This window comes from Agelaius tricolor, unplaced genomic scaffold (genome assembly GCF_023055355.1).
Source record: "Agelaius tricolor isolate 1412-34295 unplaced genomic scaffold, bAgeTri1.0.p SCAF_3, whole genome shotgun sequence".
In the NCBI taxonomy this organism is placed as follows: Eukaryota; Metazoa; Chordata; class Aves; order Passeriformes; family Icteridae; genus Agelaius; species Agelaius tricolor.
The window spans coordinates 19,340,491-19,356,076 of NW_027269263.1; positions in this window are offsets into that span (position 1 = coordinate 19,340,491).

A 15,586-nucleotide genomic window follows, 5' to 3' on the forward strand; every position below is an offset into this window, starting at 1 on the left:
CCAGGATCGCAAACATCAGCTGCGTGGCCTGAAGAAACAAGTTGGCACACTAGACACAAACATACAAGCCATCAATCCTCTTGAAAATGACACATAGGAAGCTTGCTGTGCCCTCTTGTACTCCAAACCTGCAAGCCCAAGTGGGAAAAATCACCCAGACACAAAAATACACACAAAGACCCACACATTCCTCAGGCAGACGGGCATGCAGCTCTGAGGACACTTCTGGATGTTCCCTGGACCATCTGTAGACATCTGTTCCCAGTGGATTAAATGCCAAAACTACTCACACCTCCCAGAATCAGAGAAGGAAGCTTGTCTTGGCAACTACAGGCTCAAATTTCCTTGCCTTTATCACTTTGGGGTGTTATGACTGTGGGGTGTTTCCTCCAAGCTCTTTTGAAGCTAAAAGCTAAAGGAACATAGACTTGCTTCCATCTCTCTCTACTTCCTCCAAGGACAGACAGTATCTAATTTTGGAGGGTGTTGAAGTAGGAGAAAAGGTTTCCAACTCCAAATTAATGCAGGATTTGTTCCTGCTTGAGTTCCTCCAGGATCATCTTGCAGTCTGTTTGTGATGAGTCTCCCAGAGGCTCTCCTGCTGGCACACATCCTTTCAAGACTCAGAGGGGCTAGGGCAGGATCCTTGTACAACCAGGGCTTCTTCTGGGGGTCAAATGGTATTTGCTCATACTCCCACTGACCCAGGAACAACATTTAACTCCAGCAGAACAGAAGTGCCCCAAGAGACAAGCAGAAGCAAATACCACATTTCCAGCAGTGTGGGACATTTGGGTCCTCAATCTGATTCAAAGCCAGTCCCTCCATGTGTATTTGTCCCATTGCAGATGATCTGGATGGTACAGAAGCTCACCCCCATGTTTATTTTGCAGAGGCTCTGACCTTGCAAAAAGCCCTGGAAAAACTCTGTTGTTTTTTATTTCACAAATAAAAAAAAAAAAAATCACTGAGAGAGGAAAAAAAACCTCCTAAGGACGTCATAGATACTTTAAGTCAGCTGAAGAGGTGCCTCATTCCCTATGTCCGGCGGTACAGAAAAAGAATCACCTTCTAATTCTTTTGTGCCGATGTCTTTGAGACCACTACCTACAGTCAGGCCTGACCTCTCTGCCCCCTTAATGGGGATGAAAACAGCCCCCAAAACCACTTTGGTTTATACCTTTCTGTTGAGCTCCTGCTCTGTTGGGCTGCCACATCCTCTAAGACTGGAGATGCTGTTAGGGGTGAACAAGGGAGCTGACCTTATTAGAGCAATTCCCTAGTGTTTTTCCAACATATGCCAGGGAGTTGTTAAGTCCTAGAACAGCCCAGAATCTGGGAATCTCCAAAGTGATGATAAAACTGATTTTTTAACCCTCTCTGCCCCGCCTAGGGATTATCAGTTCTGTGGGGATGGTACCTATACTCCAGGTAAGGAGTAGGGGCGGGGAGTGCAGCCAACCATCCCCCTCTCACCCATCACCCTGTGCCGTTTATCCCCAGCAGGAGGGAGGGCCGGGCAGGGAAGGCAGCCACGCAGTCTCCTGCACTACCTGCGGTGTGCTGCCAGGGAGGGGAGCCTCGCTGGCAGCGCTTCCAGCTCACCGAGGCGGCGGATCAGCCCTTCTCCCTCTCTGTCTCTTCCCCTGCCCATCTGCCCGTCTCCCACCAGGGCACAAGTGGGTCCCACGGATGGGGAAAACAGGCCAAGGGGGAAGGCTGGGCTCTGCCCTCGTTGCAGTCAGAATCTCTCCGCTGATCTATACTGCGGTGAGCAGTGACAGATTGATTTTACGGCTCTGCTTGGAGCCGGCCGCTGGCCCTGGGCTGTGGATGAATCAGCTTTCTCTGGTCCTTGGCTTTTATTTCATTATTTTACTGCAACCTCGCTCACAGGCAGCTAAAGAGGGAGCGACAGGGAGAAACATGAAGTTGGCAGATTTCCTTCCCTGCTCTTGTGCTCCCAGCCTCCCAGCCTGGCTTTGGGACTCCAGGAGGAGGGAGGGAAGGGATTGTTTTCCAGGAACTGACATCTATCAGGAATAAAGACATGAGGCTCCTTCTGCATGGGCAGATGCATGTTGCAGTGGCTGCGGGAGACAGCAAGGACTGCACAGGCACTGCACAGCATGAACGGCTCCTGCTCCGCTGTGACAATGACTCAATCCTTGCCAAATGGAGGGGGGCCCAGTTTTCAATGCAAGGGACAGCATGTTTGGAAATAACAATGCACTCAATCCATGAGTGCATTGGACACTAACCTGCTTTCAGACTCCAGCATGGAAGTGGTTCCAGGTTCTCTTTTTATAGCTGTGGACGTGGAGGAGGGGGCAAGGGCTGTACCCTGCTGTCCCCAGGAGGTCTCAGAGCAGACACAAGGTTCTCCTGGAATGAAGTAGCACCTCTAGGTATGGAATTGACCTTCTTCCCTCTCCTGGCTGTGGTTGCTCAGAGAAAGCTAGATTTAACTCTCCTAGTTCTTGTACTGTCAAGAAGAACAACAGAACTCAAGCAAGAATAGAGCAACAAAATCAAAGGGCAGAAAGGTGTTGGGTTTTTCCAGCTCTGACCTGGAACTGCAGTGGGACAGCTCAAGCCAGACTGTTGAAGCAGTCTGGAAACAGAAGAGCAGAGAACAGCGGGACCAACCAAAGTGCAACAAATGTTCCTCTCCACATTCCCAACATCTCAGGAGTGAATAGGAGTGAATATCTGCTCTATCAGACTTGCTTCTGAAAAAATCTCTTTGTCAGAACTAAAGATCTACTCAGAGGGCCCCTCACCTTTGCTGGCACCTGCTTTGTAAAAGGAGAAATAGCCAAAGGAATCCAACACCAGTTTGGCCTGCTCCAACCTTCTTCCCACAAGGGGGACACATCACAATGGGTGGTACTTCCATTGCAACGGATTCAGGACATCCTGGAGCTTTCTCCTGCCTGATTCCAGATCTCTCCATCAATACAGACCACCTAGGGAAGGAGTGTTCCTCAGAGGACAGATGTCTGAAGACAGACAGCTAAAGCATTGTGTCATTGGGCTCCCCCAAGCTCACACATATCCTTTCTCTCCACCTGCCCCTGCACAAGCATCAGAGAGTGGCCTTGAAGGTGGCCAGGACAGCTCAAACCATCAGAAGGCAAGGGCCTTTTGATCTGCAAAGATCAAGGTGTGGGAGGGGAAGGGAGGGGAATCAAGACAGGAAAAGCAGGAGAGGCTTCCCAGTGGTCTGTCCCAGCAAGAGGGAGCGAGACAGCAAAGTCCATATCATCCATTTTGTGTAATCTTTTAATCTCTTGGTTTTTAATCTTTCACATCAAGAATGAGACACATCATTAAGAGTAGAAGAAATCCCAATTGGAAGGGAGATGGGGATGGTGAAAGAGACAGAAAGTCCTCTTGCTTCTAAGTCTTCTGCTTTGTTCCCTTTCTCTATGTCTCTCTCTCCCCTCCTTCCTTTTTCCTCTCTGCTTACAAGCAATAATATAGGTGACCTGACAGACACAGAACACACTGGGGGCCTCAGCAGCTGGAGGAAGGGCAGTGCCATAGCCTAGGTGTGGTGCAGGTCAAGCCCTCCCTTGGTGGCACTCTGTGGTGACACACAGGCATGAGGCTCAGTGTGTCAGCTCCTCTTGAAAAGTCCTTTTGCAGCCAGAGAGACAAACAGCAAACATTGCCAGCCAGGTTTCCTCTTGTCAGAGACAGGGTGACCTGCAGAAGCCAGCCCACCCCTCATCAGGAGAGGAGAGACAAGTTTTTGGAGGGCAAAGGAGGACCTGGTGGCACTGACTGACTTGTCCCACAGCCTCAGGCTGGGCACTCCACATCTCAGCTTCTCCCATCTGTCCAATCCCGTGGATAACAATCCTCACCTCAGAGGGTGATTGAAAGAGGTTAATGAATTAACATTTGTAAAAGCTTTAGATAAAAGGCTAAGGATTATTACTGTTGTTATGCATGGAAACAACTCCTAAGGAGCATTTCCCATCTCCTCCCTCCTTCGAGCCTGGGGGATCATCTGACACAGATCCTGCCACACAGGAGCTCCCCCAGAGATGGAATTACAGGGAGCGGGCTGCGGGCTGCCAGACACTAATCAGGGGAAGACAAATTGGGGCCACTCCATCAACCAGCAACGTGCTGGGCTGTGGGGCTGAGAGCCTCTCCACTCACTCTCTAATGACTGGTGACAGGTCCGTGCCCACTCCCATCGAAGTTCAGCAGGAAAAAGCTGCTGACTTCAGACCATGGCAAGCCTGCCCCTCCTCTTGACCTTTCAAGGCTGTCAACTGACCCAAGACAGATGCACAAGGATTTGCTTTAAGGAAAGCTTGATCCCCAAAGGAAACTTCTGGGCTGCTGGCTTGCAGTAAGATTCAGGAACAGGCCAGACAGACATTCCTATCACAAGCATAGGAAGAGACTAGCTGGGATCAGATTTTGGTATCTTAAACCTTGAGCAAAATGTTTTCTAGGCTAGGGATGAGAAGTAATTCAAAGCAGAAGTCTTAACATTATACATCTCTCCCTTACACACAAATATAACCTCAAGGGAGAAAAGCCCTCCCTAACTTGCCTGCTATAAATACACCAAACCACTTTAAATGGCTATGTTAAAAGAGAGCTGGTAATTTGATAGTGGTCTCCACTTAATTAGATTAGGCTCTTCTTGAACTCAAGGGCTGAAAGCAGCTGATCCTCCTTTCTTTTTCAGTATTACCCCATCAGCTGCCATGCAGGAAATTATTGTAGTCACCCATGTCTTGGGCAGCTGGATCACCAACCACATCTGTGCCACAAAGTGCAGAGCTCCAGGTCCCAGGAGAGAGTGGCTGCACCAGCACAGTGCCCTGTCTGGGCTGCTCAGCAGTGCTGAAAGTAAACAGTGCTGTGCACAGGTGATGACAAAGTTCTTCTGTCACATTTGGGGCACAAATCAGCCTCTCTGCACTGCAACAGGTGGGAATTACACTTGAGCTAGGCAAATAGCAAACAGCACAGTCAGTCCCCTCTGCAAAAGGAGACCAGAGGACAGCACTACCTTGGTCTTCTCAGGAGACTAGAGCATTTGTTAATAAACCATATACGCAGCCAGAATCTTTTTTAAAGTACCTTGTTTGTCTGACTTCTCACTTAGAAAGAAATAAGTTACCTGTTTGTAGGGTACTGGAGCTAGTTGCTAGGGTCTGTACCTGATCATCATTGATAATAAGACAGAAAGCCACTTGGAAGGGAGAGGCAAATCTGTTCTGGTCTTAGGACAGTGACTTGACTTCATCAGCTCTTGGGATTTGCCTAGCCTCCCCAGCAATGCAGTCAGCCAGCTATCACCTTTCTCCCTGGAGTCCAATCCAGTTCTCATTCAAACTGAGAATAATTGTGCCACTTCTGTTAAACTGATTTATTGAACTGATGTCCTCCCTATCTGGGTCTTCCAACCTTTGCTCAGTGAACTTTATTCTCTCCCTAGCACGGCTGCATTCTGCACCCTCCACAAAACACCTCCAGATCTGGAGAATTAAAATTGCCAGACCTTTTGCTCTCCTTCAACAATGGAGAAAGTTTGTTTTAACAACACACAATTTTCTATTCAGTATGTTCTTAATTAATAATAAAATATGTGTCAGGTTGTTTTGTTGTGGTTGTTGCTTTTTTTTAATCCTCCTTTTTTTGTTAGTTATTCAGTTTGATTTTTTATTTTACCTCGTTAATGTAGTGGTGATTTAGATGCAGTTTCCTCTCTCTGCTGCACTTAATGAGTCGTCAGCTTTATTCACTCTCACCCGCATCCTCATGGGAGCATGCTTTGATTTTCTAGTGGGTGCATGAAAACACAGATTAAAGCAATTAGACAGAAATAATCTTAGGGAAAGGGGAAAGAGATCCAGAGCACCTAATTATACCATTTTAATCAAGATACAATTATGCAGAGACTTTTATAGATTATAAATTAACCAAACTCCAAAGGCAGAAAAAATATCATTTTAAATATGGTTCATTATGCTTGTTTTTTCTGTCTTGTGAGCTCTCTCAAACTGGACTTCAGGGTTCATTTAGAAAAAAAATCTGGACAGGGCTGTGCAGAAATGGAGGAGAAATAGACTTAGAAGACCCTGCTTGCTAGGATCAGGGTCTGGAAAAGGCTTCTGAGGGAAGGTGGGGAGCCACAGCATGTTTCTCACTCACTGATCTCACCAGTCTTTTCACAGTGAGTATGTGCACCTGCTGGTTAGCAGGCTGACTGAAGGCCTCCAGCCACCTGCATGGCTCAGGTAAGGAAAGCCCCAGTTCATGTCTGGGTCTTGCTTTGCCTGAAAAGGCTGTGCCAATGAAGGACTGTGGGTACTGTAGTCTAAGAAGCAATTTTCCAAGCTACAAACATTCCAATTAGAAACACAGTGAGTGGGCAAACAAAACACATCAGGCTGGATGTGTTTTCTTCTGAACCCTGGAGGAACTTAAGCCAGCTGCTCCAGATTTATAGCTGCTCCAGATTTATTGCAGCAAAACCACAAGGCACTCAGGCTCTCAGAGCACGTAGGAAGGTGCTCTGCTCCTGCCATCTCTGCAGATGAGACAGGGAGACCCCCACCCCCCCAAAACTCCAGGGAATCCCAGTTTCCCATGTAGCTGTCATACTGACTTTATGATGGGGAAGGTGTCCAGACCTCAGGCAGGAGCAGGAGGCCAACTCAGGCACCTCTGGCTCTGTGGCTGCAGCCCAGTGACATCTGTGAGCCGTCCTGCTGGTCACTTGTGCCACGAGCACAGCTCCAGCCATCCCTCCTGCACTGCGTGTGGAACTCCTTGAGCTGCTTCCAGGTGATGAGGAGACAGGAGAGGGCTCACCGCAGTGATCCTCGGCTTCCTGAGAGGTTTGCCAAGTCTCCTGAATGGTTTTGCTGCACTGCGGCCTGTGCAAAACACTTCTCCAGAAGAGCCTGCTGCCAGGCACCTCTCACACAGGGGCATCTCAACCCACCAGGGCTTGTCTCCATGGCCGTGGGCACCCATGCCATGAGCAGCAGGGCTGAAATGGCTCCTGTCTTCTCCATGCAGGGTCATGCTCTGATTTGCCCAGGACCAGCCGTGACCATTTCCCACCTGCAAGTCAGTCCTGCTGACACTGTCTGCGAGGTGAGCATGGCTGGGATGTGCCCAGAGCTGGTCTGCCACAGTGGCATCACCAGGATAGGCAGCTGGGAAAGGAAGGGATTGATGGGTCCTACTATTGAGCCTGAGGCTCCGGGGAGTGAAAGACAGCTGCCCTTTCACTCAGCTGCCCTGTGCCAGAACTATGCCACTGCCTTGGTGGGGAAAACCCTGGGCTGTGTGTACAGGGAGACAGACATGGGAGATTCCTAGGACTTCTCTCCTTTGCATCCTCCTCACCGATTTTTTCCTTCCCCTTCCGGCAGGGATGAAAACACGGCTTGCAAGGCTGCTGCACTTCATCATCACCGCCTCCTTCAGCGAGGGCAGAGCCCCTCAGGGCCGTAGGGTTTCGGGGGCGGCCCCGTTCCCCCTCCGAGGGCTCGGCCTGAGCGGTGGTATCGGAGTGCCCTCTGCTGGCCCCATGGCCGGACTATCTGGCCGGCCCGAGGCTCGCACACCCCCCAGCAGCCCTGGAGAGCTGGGTCTCGGCCTGCCCCCACCGTGCCCCGACACCCCTGCCATGGCGGGCACACTGCAGCCCACAGGAGCCAGCCCACGGGCAGCACGGAGCCCTGCCCGTGCTGGGACAGAGCCCCAGAGGAGCCAGCATGGTGGGGAAGGGGGACAGAAATGACTGCAAGTCAGCAATTGCTCTCCTGCTTACCCAGTGCTACGGTGGCCTTGCAGCAGAGACTCTCTGTGGGATATGTGCCCCATTCCGTGGAAGGAACAGTCTGTTCCATCCTCCTTAGCCCCAAGAGGCAAAAATGAATTGTGGTGAGAGGGGCAGAGGAAGAGAACTCTCTCTCCCTTCAGGCTTGGTGCCATTGGTTGACCCTGTGAACGAGTCTCCACAGACCTGGGGCAAAACATCCCGACCATTTACCTGTTCCAGGTGGTTGGGATCTTCCATCACACTGGGATGTGTGTGCATATTATTCTCTTATTCCTCATGCCAAATCTTCCTGCAGAGCTCCCCTAGATAACTCCCAGTGTTTTGACTATGCCAACCTTCCATGGTGAAACTGGCTGGGAAGACTGGAAGCCTAGACCCAGGACACCAGGATTCAGACCCACCTGTGGATTCCTGAGTTATGCTAAGAAAGCTCCCAAGACTGAGTATGCAGAGTGGGGGTCTGAAGTCCCTGTGGATCAATGTTGATTTAAACCAGCAGAAAACATGCTGTCTCTGGCCTCTGGAACTAAGGTGACATTGAGTTGCTCTCAGGAATGGAGAAAAGGAGTGAGATGACAGTCCAAGGAGCTCGGGTCTCTCCTTGGAGCTAGTCACTGGGTGCTTCAGCACATTAGCCTTTCAAGCAGGGATCACACTGACCTGACAGATACAAGGTGAGCTAATTAGCAGTGCTCTTCTCAGGCTCCTTCCAAGCACAGGTGCTGCAGAAATGCTGAATACCAGGTCTAGTCATGATCCAGGACAATTGTTAGTTGGAAAGAGGCAATAGAGAATGGTTATCCAGTGAGATGACTTGAGTTTGGGTCTGGGGGTGTGTTGGGGTATTTGGGGGCCTCTGAGGGAGAGATGCAGCAAGGTGCTGAACATGCCAGTATGAGCAGGTCTGACAGAGCAGAGAGGAGTCCCAGAGGAGCCCTGGAGGAGAATCCCTGAGGAGAAATTTCCTCCCACATGTCATGGGTAGGCAGCTGAGCCCTGCATGCTCTTCCATCAGGAACTGCCCTTTATAAATATTACAGAACATTGACAGCAAAAAAAAAAAAAACATATGCAGTGGAAGGTGTCCTGCAGCCTCATCAAGGGGAGCAGTGCTGCATCCTGCACTGGAAGAAAACATTCAAATTGCTTAGATATGCAGTACATCAAAAGACTTCATCATGGGACTAACACAAAGTGTTGCCACCCTCACTGGGACTCCTTGTGGTCTTGAAATGCCAAGCTGCATGGCAGCTCTCTGCCAGGGAAGGAGTATGAGTGGATACCATCCTTTCCTGGCCTTCATTAGAGTAATGTAAAAAATAAGCTGACAGCATCCACAGTGAAGTAAAAACTTCCCTTTCCCTCAGCTTTTCATTAAGCACCGCTGAAACCACTGCCCTCTCTCCCTGTCTGATAGTCATCTAAATGTCGAGCCACAGACAATGAGGAGCCAACCTCTGCTCCTATTAACCCAAAGTGCTGGAAGGATTGCAGGGCAGAAAAGCCACTTTGCCTGGTAAAAATGTAAATGTCACTTTACAGAGGACAACTACAATTTGACAGAAAATCCACTACCTCTTCCAAACACTTTGTGAGCTTTTTTGGATGCCATGCCATGGCTTGTTGAGCAAGCAAGGTGGAACACAACTGCTATTTTTCCAGACCTATCCACTCAATCTCCATCTGCAGTCCATTTATCTGTCACTGGATGGGCCTGTCACTGCCACAAGGGCTCCCATTTTAAAAAAGCACCAAAAACAGTGAAAGGCAGCCAAGACCTCCTCACCAGACAAATTCAGATCCGTAAGATATTGGCATGGACCCCATTTTCCATGATCCCCTGGCTAAATCCCAACCAGAGTGGTGTCAGGGAGTTCCCTGGGCTCCTCTAAATGAAAATTATTTTCTGCAACTGAAATTGAGATCCCATTATCCCACGCTGGATCACTTCCAAGTAGCACAGAAGCCTTCAGCCTGTTTTCTCATCCACTAGGTACCAGCTCTTACCAAGTAAGTCAATACCCTCTCTTGTTGTCCTGCAGCAGTGCTGGGCAACAGCTACAGGGACATCTCAGGGTTTGCAAAGCTACCAGGGGGAAGAAGCCTGTGATTATTTCTGTGCCATCAAAACTAGACCTTAAGGAGAAGAGCTGAGAGAGAGGAATCCACACTGAAGTCCTGGAGCAAGCCCTGACTACAAAGCTCTGCAAGCTTCTTTTCCTCAATGCCTCTATGGTCTTCTGCCCCATTCCCAGCCTGGTTGTTCTGTGTTGGCACAGACCACATGAGAAACAAAAACCAGAACTCTTCTGAGATATAGGAAATTCTTTTTATCAGAGCTCTAACCAGTCCACCCATCCATTAATCAGTGATTCCCACTGTCTGCCAGACTGTTTTAATTCCTTTTCTGTGAATGCTTCCTGCCTTCATCACCCTTGAAGTTCCTCCTTAGATAAGGTGGAAGGCATGGGGCAGTGTGTGAAATAGTTAACTCCCCTGCTGAGGATGCCAAACTCCATCAGCCGTACCAGGGTTCCAAAAAAATAAGAACACTCCAGGTATTTTGCACTCCAGGGCAGAGAGGGCTCTCAGAGAAACTCACTGTGGAAATAACCACAGAGAAATAACCAGGAGAACAAAAAAGAGATATAAAAAGGAAAGCAGAAAAATGCACACATTTGAGGGCAGGGAAAGCAAAAGAGCAATGTGGAGATGCAGAGCAGCAGAAAGTGAGAAGATAAAATGATATCCACAGAGACCTGGCTATAGGGAAAGAGAAGGGGAGGGAGCCATATAGATGGGAGAGCACAGATGCAAGAAAAGAGAACACAGGGCATGGAAGGGAAGGGGGGAGTCAGACAGGGGAAAGGGAGGGATCTGGAGAGATTGCCTGATGTCAAATCTGATAGAAAAGAGGATTTATCTGCAAAAATAACCCAGATCTAAGCCACAGCTTCAGAGCAGCTGCGCACACAGCCACAGCACTATTTGCTCTTAAGCAAGAGAAAAAACGTGCTGGTGCAGGTTCCAAAGCAAAGCAGGGTCGTGCCACACCAGGATGCTGCCCATCCCAGGCTGCCCATGAGCCTGGACCAAGACGAAGGGAGGCGAGGCAAGGCAAGGCAAGGCAAAGAAAGAAAGACGAGGCAAGGCAGAGGAAGGCAAGGGCGAGCAAGGGCGGCGGGTCGGTCCCTGTCCAGGGTGCTGACCAGAGCCTGCCACCTCCAGACCCGCCCGCTCTCCTCCTCCTGCCCCTTCCCGTCCCAGAGGACTGGGGCCACTCTGGGGACTGCAGGCAGACAAAATCAGTGTGCTTCCCGGAGCGAGCTGAGCAGCGCGGAAGGAAACACACACTCAGCTACAAATAAAATATATTTTCCCCATTCCTCTCTGCTGCCAGTGTTTTCAGCAGTGGGGCTGGGCTTTCTCAGGGCAGGCCTGGATGAGCAGCAGTGACGTGCTGGATCCCAGGCAGTCAGAGATAGAGATGGGAGGATGAACTCACAGCTATCCCACCTGCCCCTGATCCATCCAGATTACATGACCAGGAACTGGCAGTCACAAAAGCACAGTGTGTGTTGGCCCATGTTTGCCACCAGGGAGCTTTTGGTGGAGGGGGGGTTCACTTCATGGCCTTGATGCTTACAAAAAGCTGACTCTGAAAAGAGGTCCTAAAACCGTGGTCCACCCACAGGAGGACAGCTGCTCTGTCCACACAGCAGTTTGAGCTGTGACTGTGGCCTGCCAAGTCATTTCAAAAGATGAAAGGGCTGGAATGGAGCTTGGCCTCCTCTGCCCTCAGCTCTAGGATGTGTCTCTGCCTCTTCCCAAACACATCCTGGCCTCACCAGGCCATTTTTGTTCCAGAGAATTGCAAATCAGCTGCCCCACAGAGGAGAAAGCAGTGCCCAGGACCCTGACAGAGTGCTCAATGGGCATCTACAACACAAACAGTGTTGGCACAGCGCTGCAGAACAAACCCGTCTCCTCAAGATCAACCAGGTACCAGTGCTTTACAATCAGAAACTGGGCTTTCAATTCCAGCACTGACAGTCTGGACAGAACAATGTGTTTTAAGAGCCAGTTGGACAAATATCTGATGGAAGGGGTACAAGGTGGCTGGCCCTGCTGCAGGATTAGATAACCTCCTGAGAGCTGAATAACAGCACCTCTCTAACTCTCTGTGATTCTAATATGTGACCTAATCAGAGCGCAGTTTCCAGTCACACAGATCATTGTGCTACCAGACTAACAACAACACAAACACATTTTTCCAACACTGAAATCTTGCTTATATGTCACATGTAGCAGGAACTTGATATGGAACAAACATGATTCATGCCATGTCCATGCAACAGCAAGCACGACTCTATAAGCACCTTTCTCCAGGTCACTGCAAGAGGCAAAATGACCTCCAGGGATGCAGATGCAGGGCATCAGCTGGGTCCCAACTCTCCTGTCAACCAAGCAAATAAGGAAGCTTTTAATCAACTAGGCCCACATTACACAAAGATGCGCTGCCTGTCAGCAAGCCAGCCCCGTCTTTTGGGATGACTAAAGCCAGAAAAATAAACCAAGAAGAATCAGAACAGAACAGCACAGTCCCAGGTTAGCTAGGATAAATTACCTGCCTTGTGGCATCTGCCCCAGCTCTGCTCTCCTTGGCTGTGCTGTGCCCAGTAGCTTGCTGGCTGAGTAGCCATCCCTCTCTGGTGGCCAGTGCCACACATTTAAGTTGGAACATTATTCTCCAGTTCTAGGAAATTGGATTAAGGTTCAGACAATACTGACTGTTATTTACCTTTGATTAAAACCAGCCCTCCTCCCTCCTGGGCCAGAGAGACCAATGTTGCTGTTATTTACTCTGCTGCCAAACCTGGAGTTCAATCCCTGCCCTGCGGCACTCAATAAAAGTCAGCGCAGAGGTGGGGGTGTGCAGCAGGCAGGGCTGAGTGGGTGGAAGAGGAGTGATTATCCAGGCCACCATGTCCAGTTTGTTTCTTTTGCAGTCAGACTCTGGCTCAGCAAGGACTGGGGTGCTCAAATTGCCTGTCTCTGTGGCTGAGGAATCCAGCCAGGGTGATCCCAAGCAAGCCCTGTTTGGCCCCAAGCCTGCCTCTGGTCCTCTCCCTCAACAAATCCCCACTTCTACACAGCTTTCCTTTTTTTGTGTGTCCTTCTTTCTCTCTTTTCCTTCAGCCTCCCCTCTCTGCCATGACCTTCCTGCCTCCCCTTTCTGCCTTTTCCTCTGCTCCCACTCCTTCCCACCCTCTTCCCCCCAGTCCCTTTCTCATTCCTCTCATTCCCCTCCTTCCCTCTCCCCCACTCTCCAAGCCGCTATTCCAGGACAATAGAGCAGATGGCAGGCTGTTTGTTTTATGTGTCCCTTTGGAAAATCAGCTCAGCTGTTGAATCTGCGACTTTTGCTAAAAACAGACTCCGTCCAATACAGCTGAATGCCAGGCAGAAAGGAGAGGGTGTGGGGGGAGCTGCTCTCCCTACCAGCTGCACCAAGACTCTGTCAGCACCCCACACCATGGAAAACAAGCCTGTCAGAGAGCCCAGAGAGGAGCTTCTGCCCTGGCAAGCAGAGAGCTTGGCCAGCTTCTACAGTCAGCCTCACTCCACCAAAACTGATGGTGATGTGGGAAAGGTGGGGCAGCGTGGAAGGGGCAGACTCTTGTCAGCACATCCATCCTGCTCATTGCCCCAGCCTGCTGCTTCTCCCAGTGTTCATGGAAGCTGAGTTATGTGGGGTATGCTCAGGCAGAAGATCTAGAACAGAGTAGAAGCTGATGCTCTTTGCCAGCCCTGTATCTCCTCCTATGCTACTGGGAGAGCCATGAGTGAGAAACCAGCAGCCAGTAATTGTGTGGAGAGGGGAAGACAGTCCTTACCTTCTTCCTTCTGGCTTTCCCCTCTTTTTTTTGAACCCCTAAGCCCGACGGTACTGGTCATCAGGCCACCATTCATTATTTGCCAGCACAGCCATGAAGAGGATGTAGATTTTTTTTTTTTTCCTCTGGTTCTTTCTCTTATCCAAACTGCTTGCTTCATCCCTCACCTCTCCCTTCACATGTGCTTACACCAAAAATCTTTCAGATCTTCATGGTATTTCTGGGTGGAAACTCTGCTCCTGAACTCTGCCCCTTCCTGGCCCAAAAAGCATCATCTTCTCCCTGCTTAGACATAACAATACTGCCTCATCGATCCTGTAAGGCCTCTCCTCCTTCCTCACACCCTGTCCCTGCTTGCAAGTAATTCAGAGTAGGCACCCTGTCCAGCACGAAGTATAGGCTTGCCTTGGCTCAGAACCAGGACTGCTGGATTCTTTGCCAGTGCAATTGCTGGATATTTCATGGCTTATCCTCTGTCTGATACAACGTGGCCAAAGGCACCAGCTGTGGGCTCTCTCTGTGCCCCACTTCTGGGTAGGATGGGGAAAGCAGGGTTTCAGAATAGCAGCATCTCTCCCCATCCAAACGCCCTGTTTCATCACACTTCTTCCTACACTGCTAAAATCAACACTGTCTTGTTTTCAAGCAGTGGCAGAAGGGTCAGGGGCAGAAAATCCTGTTTAATTTGTTCTTAAAGTTCACTAGGGATCAGATGCAGCTCCCAACAAAACCAAGAGAGGCTTAACCAAGGCGCAGTCAGCTGTAAAATCGGAAGAGGCTCCTTAGCCTCACAAAATCTTGGAAGGCAATTTAAACACAAGAGATAGACAAGGAGCCCATTCTTGGGGTCTGTAATTAATCACTTACAGTTCAAACAGGGAGAGAGATTAAGTTCCCAGCTTTCTTGGAGTCCAAGCTGGATCAAGCAGGAAAGGAAAAAAAAAATCTCAGGCTGTCAAGGAACAGCCTTAAGAGGCAATGCCATCTGAGCAAGAACAGCTCAGTTCTGCACTCCTTTAACCTCCCAGGTATTTAGGCAGAAAGTCTACAGGAAAAAAATCCTGCACCAGCTGGTGAGAACAGGCACAGTTACTTTAACATTTATGATGCTGCTCTTCTTCCTGGCCCTGCTTATGTCTATGGCAACCCTTGCACCCTCTTCAGTAGAGCCACATGATAAGCACTATTTGGCAGAGGAGAAAGTTCCAGTTAGTCTGAGATTCCATCTCAGGCACCAACTGCTAGCAGGTTCCTCGAGGAAAAATATAAGGATGGTCCATGCCTCCCTGTGCCCATGCACTTACTGAATGGAGCAGTCACTCACCCTCCTTCAATTTTGCATCCATCCCAGAAGTGTGCAGAGCTGGCTGTCAAGTCAGGTTTTTCAGAGATTGAAGACAGAGAAATTTAACAAATTAACTAAAAGAGTTGCTGATCCCACTCTGGACTATCTGAAAAGGCTGCATTGTAAGCAAGGGCAAAGTAAATTAAGAAGCTAAATCTGTTGTAAGCAAGTGACTGTAACACTGGTGAAAAGCCACTGACTTATCTGGAGTGTTACTAAAAAAAAGAAGAGGTTCAGGGCCAACAAAACTGATCTCACCTCTTCCAAGGTGGACTCTATCTCACAGGCTGGCATCCTCAGTGGCATTGGTGAGCTGCAGTTGCCCTGATCACAAAAAAAAATCCAGACCTGAGGGGCCAGGCAACACCCCCTTTCCTGCTCCTGCTGGGCAGCCCCCAAACAGCACTTTCAATGCACTGCTAAAACTCCCACACTCCTCCAAGGCATTTCTCGATGGTTTCTTTCTTTCCAATCTCCTTTCTTCCTGTTCCCATTTCTCATCCTTTGACTTCT